At 36.7% G+C, this 9538-nt stretch overlaps 1 long non-coding RNA gene across 2 annotated transcripts; it reads right to left on the bottom strand.

Annotated features, from left to right (window-relative positions):
• Positions 1-844: 844 nt before the first annotated feature.
• On the bottom strand, positions 845-9002 carry LOC110386275 (uncharacterized). 2 transcript variants are annotated; one of them, XR_005244707.2, is made up of 4 exons: positions 8762-9002; positions 5708-6000; positions 3442-3561; positions 845-1092 (listed from the first exon to the last, which is right to left on the bottom strand). It is a non-coding gene; the product is annotated as an uncharacterized LOC110386275 (long non-coding RNA). The 2 variants fall into 2 exon arrangements; XR_009973162.1 differs by lacking the exons at positions 5708-6000; positions 8762-9002 and adding an exon at positions 3818-4083.
• Between the last annotated feature and the right edge of the window lie 536 nt (positions 9003-9538).

Below are 9538 nucleotides of genomic sequence, written 5' to 3'. Positions count from 1 at the left end.
ACGTATATAAATACGCATTTCAAATGTTTTTTTTTATTGCTTGGACCCATCCACGACCTCACAGCCCACCTGGTGTTAAGTGGTTACTGGAACCCATACACATCAACAACGTAAATGCGCCACCCACCTTGAGATATAAGTTCTAAGGTCTCAGTATAGTTACAACGGCTGCCCCACCCTTCAAACCGAAACGCATTACTTACTGCTTCACGGTAGAAATAAGCAGGGTGGTGGTGCCTACCCGCGCGGACTCACAAGAGGTCCTACCACCAGTCTAATTCGGTGAAACTTTAAACAGTCGCCGTCGCCCTAAGCCCGTCATTTTAAACATCCCGATCTACTATCGGTCATCGAAGGCGCTGAGGGGTTCGCCATGTAAATTAACCAATACACATAGCTAACTAAGCTTCTCGCCGGATCTTCTCAGTGGGTCACGATTTCTATCCAGTGCTAGTTTCAGCGAAGCACTGCTCTTGCTAGGGCAGATGTTAACAAAGTATCCCAGGCTGAGTCCCGCGAACTCACCTACGCGTTCGGTGAGACTAGGCTTGTGGAGAGTATTAAGCGCATGGCAGCGGCCTGGTTCTGCCCCTGGCATTGCTGAGGTCCATGGGCGACGGTAACCACTCACCATCAGGTGGGCCGTGTGCTCGTCTGCCTAAAATGGCAATAAAAAAAAAACAAGTATGGGGCCTAATGATCTATTTCAAATAATCGAGTCTTTACCAGCGATGCTTCAACTACAAATTTTCGATTTACAACAATTATTAGAATATCTTTTCAACTTTCAGAATTCCTAACTATCTTCGCTTTTACTATGATAATTTGTAACTGAAACAAAGACTATTTAGTATTAATTTAATTGGTATTATGTTTTGCGACCAGTTTCGTAATACGTTTTTAGTACGACGTCATTTTGTAATTTAAATGTCGTTGTCGACGCAAAGCCGGGAAAATGATAGCCATGATGTTCCTAATATTTTATTATTTAGCCCGAAGAACTAGCTGAAAACTGTACTAGTGAGGAACCAATTTGACATTATTAATTGAATTTGTTGTTCTAAGCAATCGCTCCGTGTATTGGTTTTCAATCTGTAAACAAATAAAATAGGTAGCTAAATATCTATATATTAATACGTGAAGCCAAAACTTTGTACCCCTATTTACGAAAATTGCGCGGACGGAGGAGTATGAAATTTCTCACACTTATAGAGAATATAGAGAAGGAGTACACAATGCTAATAATTTTTTTTAATAATGCATAAAAGATACATTAAATCAATAAACAAAACATTACACACACTACATACCATGTATTTGACACACACATATGTATACATATATACTCTCTGTTTATTGTCAAACTTTAGTTTGTCAAAAACTGTGGTCCAATATGGGTCAAATTGAAAATAGGTTAATATTGTTTATCTTTAACATTATTTATCTATAGTGTAGTCTTGGCGAAATCTGTGATTATAGAAGTCTTTGACAATATAACCATAATAATGTACAAGTTTATAATTTCAATAAATTATAGTCGAATTTCGAATACTGCGGGACCACTAGTTTATTAAAATAAACAACAAAAACTTATTTTCGCATTTGTGTGAGAATATAAATTTAATGTTTCCTTCCTTTCTCTGAAATGAGATATATTCAGAGAGTTACTGGTTTTACTAAAACTAAGGACCAATACTAAATATGTGCCTTAATTTTTTTCTAGAAATACAATTTCAACACACACACAGAAGTAAAATAACCGAATGGCAAGATAAAACACAGAGTTGTACAAGCTGTACTACTAATGACATCTTGCGGAAAATTTCAAAAACCCTTCGAATAGACGGTAGCTATTTTATTTCTAACGCCATCTTTCCGGACTAATTTGAACTAAGTCAATTTAAATTTATTCAGATTGAATCCTTCGTATGAATGTATTATTCCAGCAGCTATTTTTGGTCAATAGTGTTAATATTTCTCAATAGGTGACGCTACAAGATTGAATTCTCGAATAAGCAAAAAAAAAAAAAAAAAACGAAACGTGTTTCAAACAGAAAATTATGATCTTGAAACATGCTATATTTAAATGTAATAAGGAATGGTAACAAATTATTATGTTTAGTTTTAATTTTACGACCATCGCAGTATGCAGTTCTACATACATAATAAAAACGAAATTTAAATAAAACGAACTAAAACAATTGTACAACGCTAGTTTTATAATTATTCTGCTTGTTTTAATTATTTTGGTGGCTGTAACTTCATCTTCATTTGCTTAAATATATGTATATCTGTATGGAGGGAACATTATCGAAATCCACTATATCGCTCGCTCTAGTTTCTAGATGCCTTGATAAAGTTCGAACTGGTCGTCAAAACACTTTTGATCTTTCTAGTAAAGTATTCCAATATCGACGTTGGCAAACTTGTGTGCAGTGCCCTTATTCGAGCACCGTTTTACGGCAATAAAGCGCATATCGTCTTCTCGCATTAAAACTGTATAAACTCAAAACTTACAAATTTTACAGGAGAGTGATTTAACATGTGGTATTTTTAATAATAATTATCTTTGCAACATTTATTTATTTATTTTTAATACGCTTTTATTAGCTTCAGACGTATATATGTTTGTAACGGAATCTTTTTTACCAGTTACATTATCTGTCTTTTAAAGTGAGATAAAATTATGTATTAATTTTGTTAATATCTAGTAGTCAAAATATAGGTAAACTAAAAAAAAGAAACTAAAACTAAACTACGCTCTTTTGACAGTACATATTTATGAGAAAAATACTGGTGATCCCAAATGATTTCGCATATTAACTCAATTTCGAATATTTTTGGAAATTGTACACTTTTAATGCGAAAAGACGATATATATAGGTAAATGTGCCTCTTCCTTATTCATTTTGAAGAGTTTGGAGTAAAGACAAGTATCGGGGACAATTGAAACAGTCGCGGAAAACCGGAGCTCGGCAGATATAGACGGTATACTGGTACTGGTGTGGGCTCACGACACGCCCTACCAGGCTACCACCCGTACAAAGTATATTCTTTAGATATCAACCGATACGAACTTAGGTAAAAACTGCTAGCACGGTAGCATATTGCAGGTTTTCACGGGCTTAGTACCTACAAAAAATTGTACGTAATTCTACAACGAATTTCGACCACAACTAATAGTACAAAAATCATGTCAATCAAACACCACAGAGCACGACTTAAAGTACAGTTATGATACTAAAGACAGATTCTTCGATATCATGTCTCAGTATGGGTTTCTTTCATAACTAAGCTAAGAGGCCTCAATAGCCACGGTCATCCCACCTGGCTGAGCTTTTGCTCGCCCACCTGTCCTAGTGAAACTAGAAAGGCCTCCGGGCCGCCAGTAATCCTTTAATCATAAAAAAAAGTCTCAAAAAAATAGTCTGCTCATCATACCTAACGATTAATAAAAATCCAGGCAGGCCCTCTTTTTGTCAGGATCTAGTCGTGGTGGCCTATAAGATAAGACGCCCGTTGTCCTCGCTTGAAAGGAAGCGACAGTGCCGAGATTCAAATCTGTTGACAGATACCAATTTTTATTATTATTTTTTTATTGCTTAGATGGATGGACGAGCTCACAGCCCACCTGGTGTTAAGTGGTTACTGGAGCCCATAGACATCTATAACGTAAATGCGCCACCCACCTCGAGATATAAGTTCTAAGCAAATACTTAGTGAACAGTTTTTACGACTAACTTCCACGATAAAGGAATAACGTCGTATAATAAAAATCAAAGCCGCAAAATTTATTGATTACTGCTGTCTGAATTACCCGTAGGTAGGAGCACTTTGCCTATTTCTGTCAGTTTGCCTTCCAATTTAAATGGTGGCACAGCCGTAATAAAAAACAATTGGGCTTTGGTGATTATTTTTCAAAGCAGGCTTCAGTATTTCCGTTGTAAAATCTATGCAATATCTATCCGGTAAGTACTTCAAATCAGACGTGTCATATGTCGGAATTATCATAAAAACAAAATAATACAAAACCGCTTAAAACCTTCGCCGGTCAAAATCATTATTTGAAAAAAGATAAGTGGACTGTAATGCGTTCGTTATAATGTGATAACTCGATTGCCACTATAGCCGGTACTAACTGGTTAACACGGGAGTGGTATCATCCAACAAAACAGTGATGGAGTATTATGCTTTAATTAATCTTTAACCTGAAATAAAGCTGTATTTTCACATTCGATCTGGATTGAACTGAATCTGTTTACTTCTCTGGCCAATAATAATTAAGATATAAAAGATGACATTTTGACTTTTATTTTTCTTTTCATCTGCTTAATTATTGTGTAATGTTAACAGCATAACTAATCTTAATATAATTGCATTGAATCATTTTATTTTTCAATTTATTACGTTTGTATTTCAGTCAACACAAAAAAATTCGAGACTAATAATTAACTGCACGTAATAATATGATGAATATATGATGAATCTGACCCACGAAAATAAATTTCCATTCTTTTTTATTCTTTATGTCATTAGTCAGAAGAGCATGAAATTCGCCGGGAATAACATAAGGGAGTTAGTTGTATCCAGGCTTTTAATATACGCAAAAGGAAATTTCATTGAAAATAGGCCGAATCTTAGGCAAAGTGTTCAAGGTCAAACTGGTAAAATCTGGGTGGTCCATGTTAAAATGGATACAAAGTTATCATTGAAACTAATTCTATAAAACACTTAGTAACTAATTGTAGGCCGTATTCAATGGGGTCTTAGACCTCATTTCTCTGCTAAAATGGCGGCATTGACGCTAAGATGTCTATAATTTCGGTAACGGGGTGTGTCGCGATTCCGATCTGGCGGTATATTCAGCAAAGCACCGCTGTTGCTAGGGCCCGTGTTAGCATGTAATCCCAAGTATCTCAGGTTGAGCCGATGAGCTCGCCTACCGATCTGCGCGTAGTAGCAATAGTCCTTTTTTATGTTTGAGAGATTACTGGTGGTCCGGAGGCCTTTCCAGTTTTACCACGGCAGGTGGGCGAGCAACCAAGAAGGGTGGGATTTGCTAACAGCTACCCGAGAGCCTCCAAAGGAGACCTAATAACTAAAGAGTAGGCAGCTGCTTCGCGAATGAATCTACTACCGGATCGGAATCACGACCCGCTGAGAAGACTCGGCGAGAAACTCAGCGGGCTGATGAGACGGAATAGCCACTTAGGCTATGAGCGAATAGGTAAAAAAAAAATAAGGAAAAAGTTACCACCGAACATTATTGAACCCTAGTCTCGTTCACTCATTTACACATTTAAAAAAAACTCATTCTCTCTGACAGCTCTCTCAAACTCAGTCTATAGACGTATCTGTTTGTCTTATTTCATCGAATTTCAATTCGGTTTTCAAACTTACACGATTGTGGTTTGAAACTGACTTAAAGTAAAATACATAAACTTACAAAGTCAACTTGTTGCATCGTACGGAATCGTGCCAACAACATTGCTACTTTTATTTTATTATCAAATTAATGGGCCATAATAATTCATGTATTTCTAATCTAAAAAGGAAGAGAACATTTCAGTTTAAAATCGAAGGCAACAATAAGATATTAATGCCTAAGAACCGAATTATTTATTTCTAGCTAAATACACGAAAAATGCTATTGTTACAGCTTCATCGAGTTATTTATTACCACAATAAAACAAAGAAATGGACTTACTTGGTCGGCAACTGGTGAAAGAATTTGAATTTCTTTTGTTTCTTTGTTTCACATATTTTAATCTCTCTGGGTAAATAAAGATAAAACTCTTGTTCTTGCCGTCTTTGTTTTTATTCCAATCATGCCTGAAAAGCTTTTGTGTGATCGTCTTAAGCATGTCGATTTTCTAGAACTCTCTAACAGTTTCCGAGATATAATATGAAAATGTAATAGTTTTTTTGTTGTTGTTATGCTGCAATATCTATTTAGTGATGTTCTTTGTTGTGATCTATCTTGATATGTGATACTAGGAACTGTAACAGATAATAATATAAGTAGATTAGAATTATGGACTGTTTATCAGAAGATACATATGCCTATGCTAAACGGACGACCTCGCAGTGTCCTTCTCTTATTCTTTTTCCTATATAGTTTTCTCTATATGGCGTTTCGACCTCTAAATCTACGATTTTTAAATCGATTACACAAAGAAATTTCATCCTAAAAATGTAACGTGTAAGGTATAATTTTATACATATTTATAATATATACCTATATACTTATATATTTGCAATGTTTTCTTCGGTGTCCGCAAGTTGAGAGCGTAATCAAACCCACTTTTACGCTTAAATATGGCGTTCATTATTTTTATTTTATATTTTCCGATATTTTGAATATCCTCTTGCCGTGAAGATGAACCCCAAATGAAACAAGCTGCCAGACCTTAAAAGTATTTTTTCTATAAATTTTTTAGGTAGTTTGTCCTATATTCTAATAATACGGTGGCCATTAATTTCCATAACCAGGGAAATTATAAAGTATTCAAAACATCTGAAAATAATAAATTAAAAGCAACAAACGCGAAATTAAAGCGCAAATACGAAGAACGATTCGATCCATCCAAAAGTTCTTAATAATAAATAAATAAATAAATATTTACTAACAATCACGTCACGTTAACTGGTCCCGTGATAAGTTCGTAAAGAACTTGTGTTACAGGTACCAGATAACGGATATAAATGTAAGATTTTTATTATACACATACATATATTTAATATACATTCATAACCCTGGAAAAGACATTTATATTTATCATACAAATATCTTCCCTTGGCGGGATTCGAACCCGCGACCCCCATGTGTAGTGACCATGTCTCTTACCACTACACCAGACGGCCGTTACTCGCTTAAGACAGCGATAGAACCCGCCAACCTTTTATGTCGCTGTCAATCGTTATTCTAATCACCAACTATTTATTGTCTAAACCTCCCGTAGTAGTTTGTAAAATTTTCTGGATATTATTGAGTAAATATAGCCAGAAGTATTCCCTATACATTTCTTCATCTCATCTATCTGCCTTTATCTGTCAGATTCTTCAAAAAATCGGATTGTTACCATAAATTCTCTTATTGTGGCCGCTTTGAACTACATCTCCAGCCCAAGCCACGGGGTAACACGTGGGAATTTCTGTAAATTAAACGGTTGTCTGGAATAGATCGCTTTTAGCAATAAGACCGCCTATAGTACAAATGTATCTGCTTTTTGACTGTTTTTTAATGTAAATTGTGTTTTGGTGTGCAATAAGGTGTATACTCTCTCTCTCTCTCCCTCTCTCTCTCTCTCTCTCTCTCTCTCTCTCTCTCTCTCTCTCTCTCTCTCTCTCTCTCTCTCTCTCTCTCTCTCTCTCCCTCTCTCTCTCTCTCACACACACACACACACACACGCGCGCACACGCACACACATACAAGGCCGCCGTCACCCTAACCTCGTGCTATCGGATCCTCCCGATCAGTGGATGGACTGCAAGCACTGCAAGCACGAGCAAGCAAGCAAGAGTGGAGTAAAAGCACCGGCGATCTTAGGCCAGCAACGAAGAAGTCGAAAACAACTTCCAAGACTTCCGATTAACTTGAATATTTGCATACGTTTCAAGGAACGCTAACAATACATTAATGTTGTCACTTTGGTCAAGCTAAGACAAGCTCGAACGCGCTAGACACGTCCTTACGGATCCATCATATCCAATGACCCTTGCATTAGACGCCTTCAGCTCTAACACTAGGAGCAGGCTTAGGGACCCCTGTAACCGCACTCATGGAATTCAACAAATAGTTCGACCTGCAAGCTAACCCATGCATCAGCCCGCTGATTTTCTCGCCGGATAATCTCAGCGGGTCGCGATTACGATCCAGTAATAGATTCATTCGCGAAGCAGTTGCTCTAGAGTTGTTGGGTCTCCTGGGTGAGCATTTACTCGCCAACCTGTCCTGGTGAAACATGAAAGGCCTCTGGGCCACCAGTAATCCTTCATTCATAAAAAAAAAACAAGCTGGCACTCCGGCTTACCATAACAAAGAATGAGTATAAAGAATTTTAAGTTCGACTTAAAATCTTTTTAGCTTTTAAACTACACCAATTTACTTTCTTAATTTTTTTAATTAAAACGTAGAAGCCTTGCTCCACTATAATACAAATATCTAAAACTTCCAGCATTATAACGGTTGTTAGCTCGGACATTACACTCTTCACTCGGGTCTTTGTTTCCTCATGCTTACGACATGATATCGTTTGTTATTGTGCCTCGTATTATCAAGTAGCACGTACGGTCCATTGTGAAATATAATTCCTAGTACGCCTAGGATTGTTAACTGATTCTAACGACTGCTCCTTAGCATAGTCTTACCAGTGTACACACAGAATTTCGGAAACCAACTAATAAATAAATATCAAAAAATATAAATACGTAATTTTTGTAAATCGATGGTTTTATTTTTTATTTTTTTATTGCCTTGTGGGTGGACGAGTTCACGGCCCTACTGGTTTTAAGTGATTACAGGAGCCCATAGGCATCTACAACGTAAATGTTGGCACCCACCTTGAGATATAAGTTCTAAGGTCTCACTACAGTTACAACAGCTGCCCCACCCTTGAAGCCGAAACGCATTACTGCTACACGGCAGAAATAAGCAGGGCGGTAGTACCTACCCGTGCGGACTCACATGAGGTTCTACCACCAGTGATAACTTCCACGGTAAAGGAATATCCTGTATTAACAATCAAACCGGCTAACATACCTCAAGTCTCAAGGACGGCTCGCGTTTTTCACGTTGTGATGACTATGGGCTTCTGTGACCAGTTCACACTAGGTTTAAGGTTTAAGGATTTAGGTGGGACACCTGGCCCATAGAGTCGTCAGCGAAAACGTCTCTACATCGGTCACCGGTGTCGGCAGCCAGTCAATGCACCCTGGCAGTGCTGTTGGTTCCAAGGATCTGGACCAGTAAGGTCGCTCTTTTATATGCAATTCGTAGCACACTGAAGATGCACACATTTCATAACTTAACCATTATAATTATCAATTCGACTAATCAGAAAGTTCTGGTTTAAAGCAGATACATATCTATATTTATGATTTATAGCAAAAGTATTTTAAATTACAGTCTCCATTTATTGCATAATATTTTATTCATAATTATATCCATGAAAAATTAAATAACAATTAAGTAATAAACTTTGCATATTATCGCCAAGTAAATTTAGCTTAAAATTATAAAGAATAAATAGTTAATTTTAACTCGTCAATTCTAAAAACAAACAAAATTAATACTTGAATTAATAAATAATTTCGATTCTATTGATCTGCGTATAAAAACCATAAGATTATGTATCGGAAATTTTATCGCAAAAATCACAAACATCGTGGGTGTGCCGTGTGTTGTCACGCATGCCCTGCGTGTTGTTAATATGATACATACTGTGATATGTGTGATATGAATGTTGTGATGTTAATATCATATACGATAACCTGACCCCCAGCAGAATAAGGAATAACATGTTGACTTGACCACTAA

Source organism: Bombyx mori, chromosome 5 (assembly GCF_030269925.1).
Source record: "Bombyx mori chromosome 5, ASM3026992v2".
Lineage (NCBI taxonomy): Eukaryota > Metazoa > Arthropoda > Insecta > Lepidoptera > Bombycidae > Bombyx > Bombyx mori.
Note: the sequence above shows the minus strand (reverse complement) of the source record. Positions and strands in the feature narration are given on the sequence as shown.